The following is a 15,996-nucleotide window of genomic DNA, read 5'->3' as shown; positions in this document are numbered from 1 at the left end:
GCACTGCTGACTGCACAACACGTGTAGGCAACAGAAAGGGATTAATGCTTTTTTCATGCTGAGGATGGCGATGGGAAATAAACTTCCTCATCTCGGCTGCGCTGCTCCACACGCTTCCTGGACCCGGGATTTAAGGGGCTTCCACCTGTGAGCAGATCTCCTCTGTGCCTACCCTTGGGCTCGAGGGCTGTGCATCCACCCTGGGACCCTACATGTCCCTCACACTCTGTGTCCCTCATCCTACATATTCATCACCCTATGTGTTCCTCACCCCACGTGTCCTTCACCCTACTTGTCCCTCATCCTACATATTCATCACCCTACGTGTTCCTCACCCTGTGTGTCCTTCACCCTACTTGTCCCTCATCCCCTCACCAGCCAGCTTCGCCCCAGAGCTGCTGGGGACATGGTTCCCCTCTCTCCTTTCCAGGAGCCAGCTCGCCGACGATCAAGGTGATGATGGAATTTACACCTGGAAAGGAGACACCGACTAGGAGTTGGCCATTCGCTACCAACCCTGGGGCTGCGGGGACTTAAATGGAGGCCCAACGGCTGCCGAGACTCTGCCAGCCCTAAACACCCTTTTTTTTTTTTTTTCTTCTTTTTTTTTCCCGGGAAGCCTTTAAGACTCAGATCCAGCAGCCCGACTTGCAGTACCGGTTAGGGTTACGCCATATTTACAAAGGAAAAGAAAGGTTCTTTCAGGTCTGAATGGCCAGACTCGAGCGAAATCAAGACGGGAAGAGGTGGTTTCTGCAAAGCATTAAGTCATGGCTGAGCAGCACCGCACCACGTGCTCCGGAGACAAAGAGCAGTCAAGAGGGCTGATACAAAACATATTGACACTAAAAGACCACCCTTATGGTGAGGATAATCACTGGGGGGGGGGGGGAGGAGGTATTATCTAACAAAACATCCAAGAACACAGTAAAAATCACTCGTAAAATTAAAGTTTTTACGATAGGCTGGGGCATAAAACCCAGAGCACACAGTACCAGTTACCGGGGACCAGATGCTCGCTTTATCTCTGTGTGCGGCTCCCAGCGGCGCCGGGGACACCTCTGCACCTATGAGCCAGGTCCGTGGGGCTGCCAACCCCCCCCCACACCAAAACTAAAGCCGCCGTGCCAGAACACCTACCAAAGCCCTTAAAAACCATCCTTTAACCGCCTTTGGAAATATCCCACTATAATAAGGACAATATCCACCCACCCGGCAAAGGCCAGGGGTGGGGGTCCCTGGCACCGCTGCCGCTCGGTCTTCCCAACGCCATCCGAATCTCATAAAGGGACCCAGGGTGAGGCACATCGTTAGACAAAGGATGACGGAGTTAATTTTAATCATTCCCCAAATAGCGTGGCCACACTCTGACTCCTTTCCTTTAATGTACGGCTACCGGGTTTGAGAGCCCTTTAGAGGAATTATTGATAAAGTTTGACTATCGCCAGCGGTTTGGAATAAAAAAATCATCTTTCTCCTCATCATAATTTAAGACTCTAGAGCTTGCTTTTGTTTCTCGATTGGTTTTTTTTTCTGTTGTTTTCCACATAAAGTAGTTACTTGTACACGGGAACCTCCAAAATTTATTTGCAATTCATAGGACATTTGCACATGTAATAACTTTTGAAAGCACTTGTATGTGGTTATACAAAAATGATGGATCACCCACTCCATAGCCCCCCTCAGGTTCCGGAGCACTGGAAGCCTTGGCAGAAATAACTCAAGATTGAAATGACAATGAAATTTTAATCGTGAATCCCCGAGCCCAACGCCGAGGTCTGAAAACAAAATGTCTTGCTGGCGCGCCTGGAGTTCCCTGTGCTACTTCCCATCACCCCAAGAGGGCCAGAAAGTCGATGCAAATAACGAGCGGGGAGGATTGGAGGGGAGGGGGGACACACACACACACACACAAAAAAAAAATCCCAACCAGAAAAATAGGGTGGAGGGGAACCAAGTAGAAGCAGCGAGACAAGGTACTTTGAACACGCTTCTCGGCGGGTATCAGCAATCTTCTTTTCTATCGTATCAGACACAGGCAGCCTCATCTTAATTTCAGTTGTTAAAAAATATTTATCCAGATACAAAAATAAACCCGCTGCAAATTACAAGTTGTCAGGGTTAAAATCTACTTCTATTTGTGTGGGGGAGGATAAGAGAACAGCATAGACATGAATCATTCTCAGTAATTTGAGTGTTTCCATGACATCAATGGGCACTCGTCCAGGACTCTGTCGAAGTCTGTGAGGTACCAAAGCGGCACAGCAGCCAGCAGGAGATTGACTTTTTTTTTTTTTTTTCTAATTTTTTTTTTTTTTTTAGGATTATGCTCCTTGTAAAGATTTCATCTATAGCATCCACTTTTTACCACCAAACAGATAGCTTTTGGAGATCAGGAGTGAACACGTTTCATTCGGAGAGTGTAAGCCTTTAACTTTATTCCATTTGTTGTTGTTGTTCCCACAGCCGGCTAGAAATCTGCCTCCTCCATTAAGGACAAATAACCCAAATTTATGAAAAAGTCAAGAAACCGTTAAAAAGATATACATACGTAGATTTTCCCTACCAACTGCAATTATGAAATTATCATACTTTTTTGTAATGACACTTCATTTTGGGAGGAAGGGGGGGCAATATCTTTTGTATAAACTGTCCATTTAAAATTAGCTACAGTCTTGATGTCGATTTTCTGCTTAAAATTCACTGGCACATTTGTTTCAGATAATAAAATTTGCAAGAGTGCTGATAATATGCAAGAGTAGGCTCTTTAAGCAACTATTTGTGCTCACAAATACAAAAGCTTCTCCTGAATTTCCACGTTTACTGTACATTATGCATCATTTTCAGTCACTTGAGCACCTCAGCCTCTACTCTGCCTTTTCCAAGGTTTGCAACAGCTAAAGATTCTCTCTCCTTTTTTTTTTTTTTTTAAATGTTTTAAAAAAGAGAGAGCGTCTACAGCGATGTAGACACCCGACGCATTCACTGCGGAATTTTCGAGACAACCCTCTAGTACTAGAATGCGGCAGCCGCTGCGGATATTTTTTGGCACAAAGACAATGGTGGCAGTGCCAAGCCCCATGGCTAAAACTACTCAAAAGAGGCATAAGGGTAGCATTAATCGTTCAAGTCTTTTACTGCATGGAGTACTGTTGTCCATATTTTAAAACCTAAAAGTACCCGTTAGTAATATTTGTTGTAAGCCAGGAAAAAAAAAAATAGGGGGGAAAAAAAAAAAAAGGAGAGCCTGAAATAGAGACGAATAACAAATCTTGTCAGACATCTGATTAATTTTTTTCTACCTAGAGGACCCAAATGCTGAAATGTGCCATTTGTTCCCAGCTCTCTGAACACGCAAGGCGATCTATACCCTTCCCTGGCTTTATGATCTGACAATTGAAACAAAGCTCCATGGAAGAAGTTGACCTACAAAGGCTGGTGAATAACTTTCGAGTACCCACTTGCTCTTTAGGTAAGGCAGAAAAAGCATCTCCATTCTCATCGGAGGCAAGAACTTAGCCTGTGTGTAAATATATATTTTTTTTTTCAATTAATCGACACAATGCATGCCAATCAAAGGAGAGACAAAGAAAGAACTACACGCAGCTCCTGTTTTCTGACAAACACTGAAGCTCAAGTCTCTGCTCCCTAAATACCTCCAGAAAAAAATCCTGCTTATCTTCACTAAACTAAACCCATTGCTTCAGAAACATTCCCTTCGCGTTTTTGTTTAGCTGCAGCAAAGCAAAGCAGCGTAGGATTGCCGATCAATCAATAAAGAAGCCACTTGCCTTTCCATGGTGTACTTTGAAAAATTAATCAAATTAAGTAGAAAATTTAAGCAACTTCCAAAGCACAAACGCAAGTCATCTGATTCCCCGGCTCCCTTTCCCCCTGCCCTGGGAGATAGGGCACCTTGGCTTCTTCCTGGGAGGCAGAACGAGAGCCACGAGGCAACTCTTCCCATCTGCAGAGAAAAGGAAGCGAAGCTATTTCTATAAACGACTCCAATTCAACGTTTACGTTCATGTCGCGTTTGACGTTTTTTTTTTTTGTTGAGAGATGAGTTCGACCAGAATATTCTAATTCAGGTTTCCGCTGCCCTACATTTGGGGTTAGTTCTTGGTTAGACCGAAGAAGGGAAACCTGTCTGGGGGGAAAAAATAAAAAGTAATTGTATTAGGGATTGGAATTTTAACGGCTGCGAATTTCGGTCTGTTCAGGTCTGCAATTTTACTTAAGCCTATTTCTTATTTTGTTACTGCATTTCTAGCATTTTTGAAAATTAACGGTTGTTCCCTCTGATGTGCGATGTCTCAGATGTATCCTGAAAGGGAGCCCCGTCGATTCCCCTCCAGAGAATGACAAATTACAGGAGAATTCAGCGGCGAGGGCAGACCAGGCACGAGGAACACGGAGCTGGAGCATAGCTGGGAAAAAGTTCTGAGGAACTGAAGAACGGGCTGAACTTTATAGTTCCACGTTCGCCCGTATATTCTAATGGACACACACCTTTATCAGGCGGAGCAGGGTTTATTTGCATGGTGATGAGCACCGTGAAACAGTTCACTTCTGCCTTCACCTGTAGTTCTTGCATTCAAAATTTTCCGATGCTGCTTCAGGTGGGGTTGCGGGAGAAAAGGAGGATTCGGGCGCTCCGGGGAGCGACTGCAGGACCCAGCTCGGGGCCTGAGCGACGGTCTCCGGACACGGCGAGCACCAGCCCCGCACGGGAACTTCCGACAGCCACATCATCACCCCTAGCATTTTTTTTTTTTCCCTGAGAGATTTGAAAACCTCCTTTCAGCAGAGAAATCAAACCCAAATTTGTATAGAATTGTAAATTATCTGAGGAAAAACCTCATTGAAATAAACGAGCTGTTGCGCACTATATATCCTATATCTATAGGCACCTGGCTCTCAGATAAATGTATATATACCCTGTGCCCTCCACAGACAGCCTCCCAGGCCTTGCTGTCTTTTGCTCTTGACAGAAAAACCAGCCAGCCCGTGTTTTCATCCGAGGAGCCAGCAGGTAGCTTTATTTTTTCAGAACTTTTCAATAGTCTGTTCTTTAAAAGAAAAAAAAAAAATCACAAAAAAGAAAAATAGAAAAAAAAAACAACTTTTCGTGTATTAAATGAAATTTTTCTGGCTGTTAATTGAAGGATGGAAATCCCAACGCCGTCCCTGGCACCGGGACGAACAGCTGGCTCGAGGCTTGTCCCCCTCTTTGTGTGACAGCCAGCCTTTCCCGGCAGCCGGGCGTCCCCTGGGCCGGTGGCCGGGCCGGAGCGGTGCTCGCCGCCGCAACGCCGGGCTGGGGGGTAACGGGGGGACAAGCCCCTCCTTGTGCCGAGGCTGCGGGGAACGGGGACAGGCGCTGGGGACATCGTCCCCGTGCTGTGGACCCGAGTGGCTGCTCTTCCAAGGTTTTAGCAGCAGAGAGTTGCTGAGCTTGGCTGAGTCACCAACTCAGGCTTGCCCCAGGTTATATATATATATATACATACATATATATATATATATATTTGTCCAACAGAAGCTTATATTCTGCTATAGGATTTACAGTCAAAATCCCCTATTTATCGCTGTGAGGTTTTTTTGAAGAGCGCGTTTTACATCACAAAGAATCTCATCCGATGGTAATGGAAGTATCATGTTAATGAGCTATTTCTGCTTTGTGCTATACGTGAAGTACAGACAATAAGAACGAAATCCGATAGATTTTAAGCAAAGTTTGTGCAATAATGTTCACAAAATAGGGCAAACGACACGGCGTGTGAGCCAGGGAAGGTCCACAAACTAGACACAAAGCTAAGGGGAGGTACTCATCCCAATAGTTGGAGTGGCATCACACCCCAAAATGTAAGACACCACCAGGGGAAAGAGCTCTTTCTGACACGAGGGAGGATTTTTGCACTTAGGCTGATGTGCAGTAAACAGTAATGGTTCTTACAGAGGCGTTATGATGCCACAGCAAGCAGCATTACAAAAGGAGATGTTTTCTTTAAACGGTACCATCAAAATGCAAAGGAAATTAAATCCTAAAACCTCTAGTAATCCAAGGCTTGAGCTAAAGCGAGACGATCCCGGGGGAAAGCAGCCCTTCACACCGACTCACCTTGCTGCTCTGGGCTTCAACGGGCAAGGGTAACTCCCAGCTGCTCCCTTACACACACAGGCGATGTATACGTGCCCGTGTCTATACATCCAGAGCTGTCTATATGGATGGGAAGGGCTGTGCCGCCCGCTGCAGGCTGTCCCAACACGGGGCTCTCGGCCAGCATCGCCCAGTGGCCCCCGTGGGCTTCAATGGCAGGGAAAGGAGCGACCCCGGCGCTGCCCACCCCGGGCTCCACTGTCCCCTCCACGCAGATTCAGTTACTCCATGAAAATACCAGACCCCCTTTTATTATTATTTTTTCGTCGCCGATCTCGGTTCCTGAAATATCGGCCCCAAACCAAAAAGACTGAGGCCATTTGCTCCATCTATTTCTGCAATCTTCCAAACACCAGCAGCTAGGGCAGGGCAGGATGGGGCTTCTCTCTTTGCCTGCTCGCAGATCAAAACAGCCGCGGCAAAAGCACGCTGGAAACTAGAAGGGTAAGAATGTGAAGAGAGAATCTCGAAGAAGGCATTCTACCAGCTTTACGTTAAACGGTCCCTCAGCCCTCGACGAGTCCCACCAAAACCAACGAGGTGGCCAAGATTATCCCGCTCTTCCGGAAAAGAGAGGTCTGAGGCCAATAGCCGGCTGTTTGCCTGGGTGACAGGGCTGCGGTACGGGATGGATGGTGTCCGGTCCCGTCGAAACAAGCCCGTTGCACCCTTTGCAACAGGTTTCCAGCGGCGGGAAGTTAATCAGAGGATGCTCGGGCACTGCCATTTTATTGTGCCACCAATAAATAATACCGCGGACAAGGAACATTAATGAGCTTAATATCGAGTACACGCGCTAATTGAGACCCGAATAATAAACTTTCATAATTAAATTAGGTATTTAAACAAAACAACTGCTTCTTTCAATGCCGGCTCTGAAGAAATTACATGTAACGAGTTGAAGAGGCCTTACAGACGGTGGCCGTGTCCCGCGAGCCCAGGGCAAGCGGGCGCCTCATCCCCCCCGGCTGCCGGCGGGGAGACAATCCCTCATTTAGAGCCAAGATGCATCTGACTCCGTAAACATCTCTTTAGTCTCCCTTTCCCTTTCACGTGTGCTCGGAATTTCAGTCTAGAGGAAATAATTACGATCATCTAAGCCTGAACACCTGTATCGCTTCTGGAAACAGGCAACATGATTTTGGAGAGAAACGCAAAACTCGAAGAAAACCCATTCCCCGCATTTTACCCGGCTCATCCTTGGAAAACGTAACAGTCAAAAGATGGGCAGGGGATGAAAGCAGGCAACAGAGGACAGAAAAATCAAATATCAAAAGCATTATCTAATAGTAGAGAATTAGAATAATAAAAAGGGGCAACGTTTTCATAAACGTATGAGACAAGAACACGTTGTAATAATACTCCAGCCCTGAAAGCAATCTATAAGACTTGAATGTAAAGCGCTGGATGCTGTTTCATCCTGAGTAAGCCTCACAGGGCTATTTTAAATTGAAATACACTGCAGGGTGAGCCCTCCCCATTTGTTGAGGGACCAGTTCAGGAGATCTTTATCAGGGAGCTGGAAACCTGGGTTTTCACTCAAGCGTGAAAACAGCATCAGTTTAAAACAAGGCAGATAAGGATCTAAGGCCATGAAAGACACGGGATGGAAGGAGGACAATAAACCTTCCTACAGCCCGAGTCCGGGCTCTAAATCTCCGCTCTGGAAAACCACCCCTATGGAGGAGCGGCTATTAAAAGGCTACTAAAACAAACGGGGCTGGCCACCAGCGAGGAGACAGAGATCAAAAGCCTTGTCGTTCAGATGGGGGATCAAATCTACACCTCAGCTCCAAAACCAGAAACCATTCTCATTGGGACAAACCGCAGCCGCCTAAAGTGACTAAAAAGGCACAATTTCAGGACTCGAGGTGACTGTGGGGCAGCGGGACCCCCCCTTGTTCGGAGCCTGAATTCAGCCCGCACCATCCTCTACACACCAGAAAGAAGGACACGAACGCTGACCACAGGCACACACGGACCCAGTTGCTTTAAAAGCCTGATGGCAAAGATAAATTCTCAGGTTTTAATATCAAAAGCATCAATGCCTTTGTAGGATTTCACCGCCGGGTTTGCCCCCGTCTTCCCCTGCTCTCTGCATAGAGACAGAACTACCTGCTCGCTAACACTGCCTTGTGTTGGGCTTAAACACTCAATTATACATTTCTACATTCTGGGATTTATTTGGAATATTGTTCAGTACTGAAAAATTAAGAAAAAAAAAACCAAAACAACAAAACAAACCCACTAGCATTTATTTTTGTTATAATTTTGATGTTTTAAAAACAATGGGTTGGATAATTTGGATTAGCTTAAGCAGACAAAACAAACGAGAAGCTCCTCAGTGTCATGGCAAAGCATCAGGAATGATGTGGTAAATATACTGTAACGTTGCGAAATACCCAATCGTCTCCCATCGGTAATATCCAGCAGAGGGCATGCAGACCCTAATAAGATGTTTACACTTGAGAATTGACATTTCCTAAACATTTCGGGAACAATTTGGGCTGAGAATACAGACAAACTCATAGCATCAGTACACACCCTCTCCAAGGCTGTGGGATTGAGAAGGATAAAGCTCTCCCGTGAAAAGGCACCAAGGAAAAGACACACGCCTATGGTGGGAAAAAAAAAAAAAATCCTTGAAAGAGGGATTTCCCACCTCTCCCAGCTGACAATTCTCCTTTCGCTGCCAAATGCAAAGACAAGAACCCCCACGCAAAAAAAAATGACCATTCCTCAATGCCCTCAATAGAAACTTCCCACCCGAAAGGAACGCTGCATTGAAGAGCAAAATTCAGGTTGATTTACAAATATTTTATTTGCCGAGTTATCTTTAGCAGGGCCAGATTTTTATCCTAGATTCTTGCTAATTATTTCTTAGAATGGGATGGCGATGTTACCTGGGGTTTCCAGTCAATATTTTATTGCTTTATTATATTTAAGTGAGAGGAAATTGAAAAAAATATAAAGATCCAGGGAAGAATTTGTCATTTGTCACCTTTGTTTCAGAAATCACTTGCTTCGGTTCATATTATAGAAAACTTGATAGTGTTCACCCAGGCTTTAGGGTCCTCCACTTCATCCACGGGTGCCGAGCTCCTCTCCCAAGCACAGCAGGCTCCCCGTGCTCCGAGAGGACCAAGGAGAACCATCCACTGCCTCCTGCACCCATGGACCACCTAAGGGTAATTAACTGCTCCCGGCCCGACCACGCTCCCTCCCAGCCCTCCCCTCTGCTTTCCAGCACACAGAGTAATGGCTACTTGGGTTCCTTATCAGATAATATATATATATATTTTTTTTTTTAAAGTTTCAGTAGCCCTGGGAGATGAACTTAATTTACAAGGTCTACGAGGCAGGCAGCTTAGGTTACATGTAGGTCACAATAAATAATACTCATCCCTTGGCCGGCGCGGGCTGCGCCGCCGCTGCCTAAGTTGAAATGACAAGCCTTTATTATTCCTAAGCACTTGATTCTGAAACATTTGCACAATCTGTTAAGTCCAGACAAATTTAAACGGTTCTGACATGCAGCCTGCTAGGGTCAGTGACAGGGATAATGCCTCTTTACGTGGGTAAAATTTTGTGGCATATAGGTCACTCTCTTAAGGGGAATCAACTGTGTGTCTCTTCTTTGCATTTCCACCACAATCCTTCATCCCGCAGCCTGGAGCTGAGAGTGAAATGCAAGAAAGGAGCCGAACGCTCAAAGCAAAAATCTGCTTCCAGGACAATCCATTATATCTGACAAGTTAAATGTTCCATGGTAGACCATATGGCATCGGAGCAGGGCCGACGATGGAAGAGGGAAACTCAGCAAATGCATCACAATTAAGGAGTTTGACTATAGACTTTACTTTGATTTACTTTATTTTTTATTAAATTTTGGATATCGTAGTCTTTCAATTTTCATATAGCCCTTCCAAAGCCTCTACCCGATCTACCAAGCTATACACGAGCAGTTGGGTCACCCGAATTATTTTCTCCAATATCTTATGGTCTTCATTACTTTAGTACTGAAGAACTTCAGTACTTTAGAAGCAGTACTCCTGATCCAGCCGTTTCTATACCCGTGAGTTTGCCAAGCGCAGGGCATTTCTGTTATTAGCTAGCATAAACATTATTAGTAGATCGTTAAAGACCAAAGAAAAGGTGAAGCCAACAAAAAGAAGGAAACAGCCTGAAATCCCTGTACCCAAGGCCTCGGTGATGAGCTCTCAGGAGAAATGTCCCCCCGGCGAAGGGCTGGGCCCCCCGAGACTGAGGGCTGCAGGAGGACTCATCCCACTGGATCCCACCACGATCTGGGGGGATGGATTTCTTACCGGATTGGCAGCCAGGAGAGCTCCTACACAGGCCAGAGAACACCACTGATGGTCTGGAAGATCTTTCCATCATCAAGGTCCAGGACTTTATGATCTATGGAGCTACTTCCCCCCGCACCTTCTCACCGCTCAACGTTCCGTGTTATTACCAGGTACAAGCCCCCAGCTGCCACCGCCCTTTTTTACTGCCAAATCGTACTATTGAATTAACCAAAGATGCCAATAGGAAATTAACCCCTTCTTGAAGGCACCCACCACCCATAGTCACTTTCTGCTGAAGACTGCTAACGAAGGAATCCTTCAAGCAGCTGCCGCAGCAGCAGGTTGGGAAACCACCATGAACTGGGAATACTGGCTCTGCCACACCTACGGAGACCGGTCACGCAAACAACAAATGGACCAATTAGAAGAAAAACCATGCGAGTTCGCTACGTACAACAAAGTTCCTAAATAATTTGGCAACAGGGTGCTGAAAAGAGCAACTAGTATCTCCAGAACTCCTCGTGAAGTCTCTCCCCCGGGCAAGAGGACAGAAGGACTTCTCCAAACTCCTCATTATTCTGGCCCATTATCATGCGGGTCCACCATCGTTCAGCAATAAAATCTGCAGAAATAACCCTGTGACCATTTTTGGGCAATGCCCTGGGGTCACACTGCGAAAATAAAGTAGGTAACCAAAGCTACAGCCTTATTTAGGCATTCAAATAAGGTCTCATAGGCAGGAGTAAACCCACGGCAGTGTCACTGGTGGCAGTGGGAGCTGCTGGTGCACAGCTCACCAAACCAAACCACTTACTGGGCTCTGGAACTAGGAACACTTATTTTTGTAATCCCTTTTTTTTTTTTTTTTTTATTTTTGACCTTGTAAAGGTCATTGCTACCAGTAAGAGCCCATCCTGCCCAGTGCTGGGATGAACAGACACTTCCCAGAGATGCCCAGAGGGATCGCACGGGAACGGAGAAAGGCCTTCACCAAAACCCAGGGGCGTTGAACCCAGTATACCCACAGCAAAACCATGCCTTTCTAAGCCCAAAATAGTATCCTCATCGCTGGTTAATTAGCCAGTAGGCTTGCAATAAAATATTACTTTTTCTAACATGAAACGTGTTCTTATCCAGAATGAGTATTTCCCATTATTTTTAAGGCTTAAAACCAACAATTTTCCAAATGACTTTCATTCTACCTCTTACCACGGCTCGTTCCCCGCTGCCCACCAGTCATCCCAGTAGAAGGAGCTATGGGACGGCCAGGGCAGCACTGGGGTCTGCTGGGGAACGTCGGGAATTCTAGTGGAGGTGTCCCTGCCCAGAGCAGGGGGTTGGAGCTTGATGATCTCTAAGGTCCCTTCCAACCCAAACCATTCTGTGATTCTGTGGATTGCTTTATGGAGGCTCTTGGTAGTTTTATAAACAGGGTGACACAGTGCAGTGACCGTCTCACAACACCCTCTGAAAAGCCCATCGTCTACACTGACAGGGACCGATACAAGGTTAAGTTTAAATGTATCCCTATTTTAAGATGTTTGGGAAATTAGGATTAAAAAAAAAAAAAAATAGGAATACTGGGCGTCACTTTCCTGAAGCAGTCCTTAATGAACTTTTAAAACCTCAGTTTCAGTGGGAAAAAGAATATAATTTTTCAAAAATACATTTATTTGTATTTTATTACTCCTTGTAAGAAAGTGGGTTTAGATTACTTTAAACAGATTATTGTTATTTGTATATTTTTGTGAAACCGTCATTGTTTTGGCTACCGTGAACGCAGATTAAAGCAGAAAAACTGAAAAAAAAAAAAAAAAAAAAGCTTTAAGATTTTTGACAATCTTTACCTAAATCAAGAAGTTCCTATTTTGAACTTGGCAGCGCGGGAGCACCCCGGGCTGAAAGGCGGGGGGAACGGCAGGCGCCGCTCCTGGCGCTGCCGACACAAAGACCAGTAGGAAACCAAGGCTGAAAAAACCCGCGTGGGCTCCATTCCTCCAGCGCTGCAGTTCTTCGCACAGATCTTAAATTTATTATTGATTTAGCATTTAGTACTGCAGGCACTGGAACAAAGCCCTCCATGATTATAAATGCATGCTTTTGTGGCACGTGCTTTAATTTTAAAAAGGGTACTTTTTTTTTTTTCTCCTCCCCCCCCCCCCTCAAAGATCCTGCATATTAAAAGGACATCAACTTCTTCCAAAGTCACACATCTTTCAAAATGTGTTTTTACAATTTAAGGTTACTGTCAGAGATGACAGAGAAGGATTTCGGGGTCGGTTTGTTGGGGGCTGTCACGGAGCGTATCAGAGCCGCCACCAGCGTGGGTCTCATCCTGGCGCGGGGAGAGGAGGGCGCCCCGATGGGGAATTTGTCCCCAAGGGAACTGGGGAAGGGCAGGAACCCCGGTCACGAGCGACACACGCGGGAAAACCTTTGAGCACTTAAGGGCAGTCTGTTTTCTATGGGATTTCCCCGTTTCCACCAGAAAACCCCCCCGGCCCCCTCGCGCAGAAAGCGCGCGTGCCATTCTAAACTATTTCTTGTTTAATTGGGCACATCCCAAAGAGATAATGGCTCTTTAAAACACTCCTGGCATCGGCGAGCCACTGGGCTAGCACCACCGAGGAGACAAACGGTTTAAAATGGATGTTTTCCGTAATACAGCTCTATAGGCTCACGGAATAAAACTCAGGATATTAGAAGCGATGTGCCTACCTACCTACGCAGAAATGAAGCGGAGAAGGAAGCTGGAAAGAGAAATGCAGCTAAATTCACATCGGTAAAACAAAGCAAAAACGAGGCAGATATTTGTGCTTTGTAGATTCCACTACTAAATCCCGATCAACATTTTTATTACTAATTAAAATGTCCATATGGTAAAACAACACCTGATCCAAGGAGCTTTTAAGTACGGCAATTGTCAGCATTGAACTTCTGCATTTCATTAGCAAATCTGAAATTTTGGCCTGGATTTATTCTCAAACGCGGTGTTTCCTGTGCCAGTAATGAAAGAGAATAAGAACTTTGGCAAAGTGTTTACTTTCCCTAGATTATATTTTTAAACAAAACATTTTTTAAAAGGACAGAAAAGCAAAGTTTAAAAAAAAAAAAAGACGGGAAATATTCTTCGTTTTCTTATCAAAAAGTTAAATATAACAGATATAAAATGTAATGCAGCTAAAAATGAGTCCAAGTACAAGCCTTGTATGTTGTTAATGTCCAGAATTTTCCCAGTTTCATGAGGTGAGTACTGGAGACCCGACACGGAGAACCTGCCATGGGAAAGCGTTTCAGAAGCCCTAGCGCCACCGGAGCGCACGGCAGCCACCTGCCTCGGACACAAATCCACACTCGGGCACAAGTTTTGCAAGGCTGGGATGGAGGAAAGAAAATATCCCATATTCCTGGCACACCATCGGCTATTCCAGGCTCCTCGATCCAACGGGTGACAAAGGACAAGGACGTTGGTGGCAGCAGCTCCCCAAGGATGCTCTCACCGGTGTTCGGTGGCCCCAGGACCGGCTGGAAACTTATTCATTGCACCACGTTAAGCACCTTGATACGTGTATTTGTGACAAATACGCTCCGATGTGCAGGAACTTCGAACTCTGATAGCTCCTTCTGTGGGTCACCAATAATTCTCTATTACATTAATGAATTCTAATGAAAAAAATATTCTTACAGAAAATTCTCCCGGCGAGGTGCTGGTAGGCTTAACCCAGAGAAGCTGGTCCCACCGTCACCTGGGAAACGGCCAGACAGAACAAAATTCCAAAAAATTCAACTTTCAGCCACCTTCCAAACCCTTTCACACGGCGCTGTCGTTTCTTGTTACCAGGAACAACTCCTGGTAAGAGCAGGGCTGGTTCACCCCAGACCTTCCCCTTTCTGCCCGAGCAACCGCAGCAAATATTTCTGACACTAAATTGTTACCTAGTTTGCCCTTCATTCCCAGGGGAATTCCTACTGGAACGATAACATTGGGAAAAGGTAACCCCTTTCAATTTCCAACCAGGGCAGAACTGGGAACAAGCTTCCCAAGTGTCAGCGTGTCACACGGAAATCGCAAGGGCGTTTTTTTAAAGGTAACTCAGAGGCGCCAATCAAATGAGGACCTTTCAGTGGGCTGGCAAAAGACATCCATCCTTCACAGGGAATAGGATTATTTCCCAGAAAACAGGAGAAATAATATATAGGTTTCTGGAATAGAAGCATAAAATATCCTTATGAAATCTATCCTCTATATAAATTAGGCGGAGAGCAAATTGGGCCTGAAACAAAGTATTTTTGGAAAAAATCCCAAATTAGAAGAGTAAGAAGACAATTTAATCTTATTGAGTTTATCCTATACCAGGGTTTGGAAAAGCCTGGGATCCTTTCTTCCTACAGCCAGTGCTCCCACAGCCCATCAGGACGGCTATAGGAACGTGGGAATGGGCTTCCCACTACAGAATATTGCAATGATTAAAAAATCATCCAGATATTAATTTTTTTTTTTTTTTTTTAACACTGCTGAGCTGGTTATTTCTTCTAATCCACGCAATTCTTTTTTTCCCCTCGGAAACGGTCACTAATTTCAGACGCATCACTTTGAGGCCGGATTTTTCAGAAGAACAAAGTATTCATAACTTAAAATAAAAGTTTATGAGAGCGCTCCGGTTTCCTCCAAGACCCAGGGTGTCACACGGCGCACGCTGAAACCAGCGCTCAGCTCTGAAGATTTCACCCCTGTGATTTTACATGACCAAATAAACACGTATAAAATACACGGCGGGCTTATAGAAAAGGCTTCTCTCCCTTCGTGCTAAGAACAAAACCCACCTCTCTCAGTCCGTTCAAGATCCCGTTGCTTCCCATTCGCCATAAATTAAAAATAATCTTTTATTCAGCTCCTCCCCGAGGAAAAAAATGTACAAATAAGGCCTCTATGATTTTTTTTTTTTTTAAGGAAGTTGTATGGTAGAGATGTATTTAACCCTGATAATAAAGCTTCTTTGTAGCTTTCTAAATACAAGTCCTTCCCACCGTACTCCGGGCAGCAGCTCCACCGAGGCCAAGGGGCCCCTACCAATGTAAACTCCAGTTCCTTACTGGGAGAAAAAGAACTAAAGTTTATCTGTAACACCACCAGTTCAGACCGTAAAGACCAGTATCACCCCAGCACACCCAGGTCCCGCCAAGGAGCAGGGACACCTTGTATGAAGCGACGCACAGAGTAAAACCAGCCCCTTGTTTTAAGAATTAATTGGGAGAAAACGACGCAGGTGAAAGCTTTTCTGCTATTTCTTTTCAGTCCTTGGGCACCCGCGCAATCTAAATCTGTCTCCCAGTAGTTCTCAAAAAGGAGGATAAACTGGAATGCATCCCCCCAGCACAGGCACGATGCCCACCCAGTGCGGCGCTGCCAGAGCCCCCTCCCCTGGGCAGGTGTCGGGGGGCGCCCACCGGGAAAAGGTAACACCACCTCCAGAAACACCACCATTTACAACCATCATTAAAACGTGATCTTTGTAAAACCAG

At 45.4% G+C, this 15,996-nt stretch overlaps 1 protein-coding gene across 2 annotated transcripts in view; it reads right to left on the bottom strand.

The window, feature by feature from the left end:
- LOC141476556 (transcription factor 4-like) overlaps nt 1-15,996 on the bottom strand; it is a 226,530-nt gene that overhangs the window by 114,600 nt on the left and 95,934 nt on the right. The window lies entirely within an intron of this gene.

The sequence above is a fragment of the Numenius arquata genome, chromosome W (genome assembly GCF_964106895.1).
Source record: "Numenius arquata chromosome W, bNumArq3.hap1.1, whole genome shotgun sequence".
NCBI classification, from domain to species: domain Eukaryota; kingdom Metazoa; phylum Chordata; class Aves; order Charadriiformes; family Scolopacidae; genus Numenius; species Numenius arquata.
The sequence above is the reverse complement of the archived record's forward strand: the minus strand, read 5'-3'. Positions and strand labels throughout refer to the sequence as shown.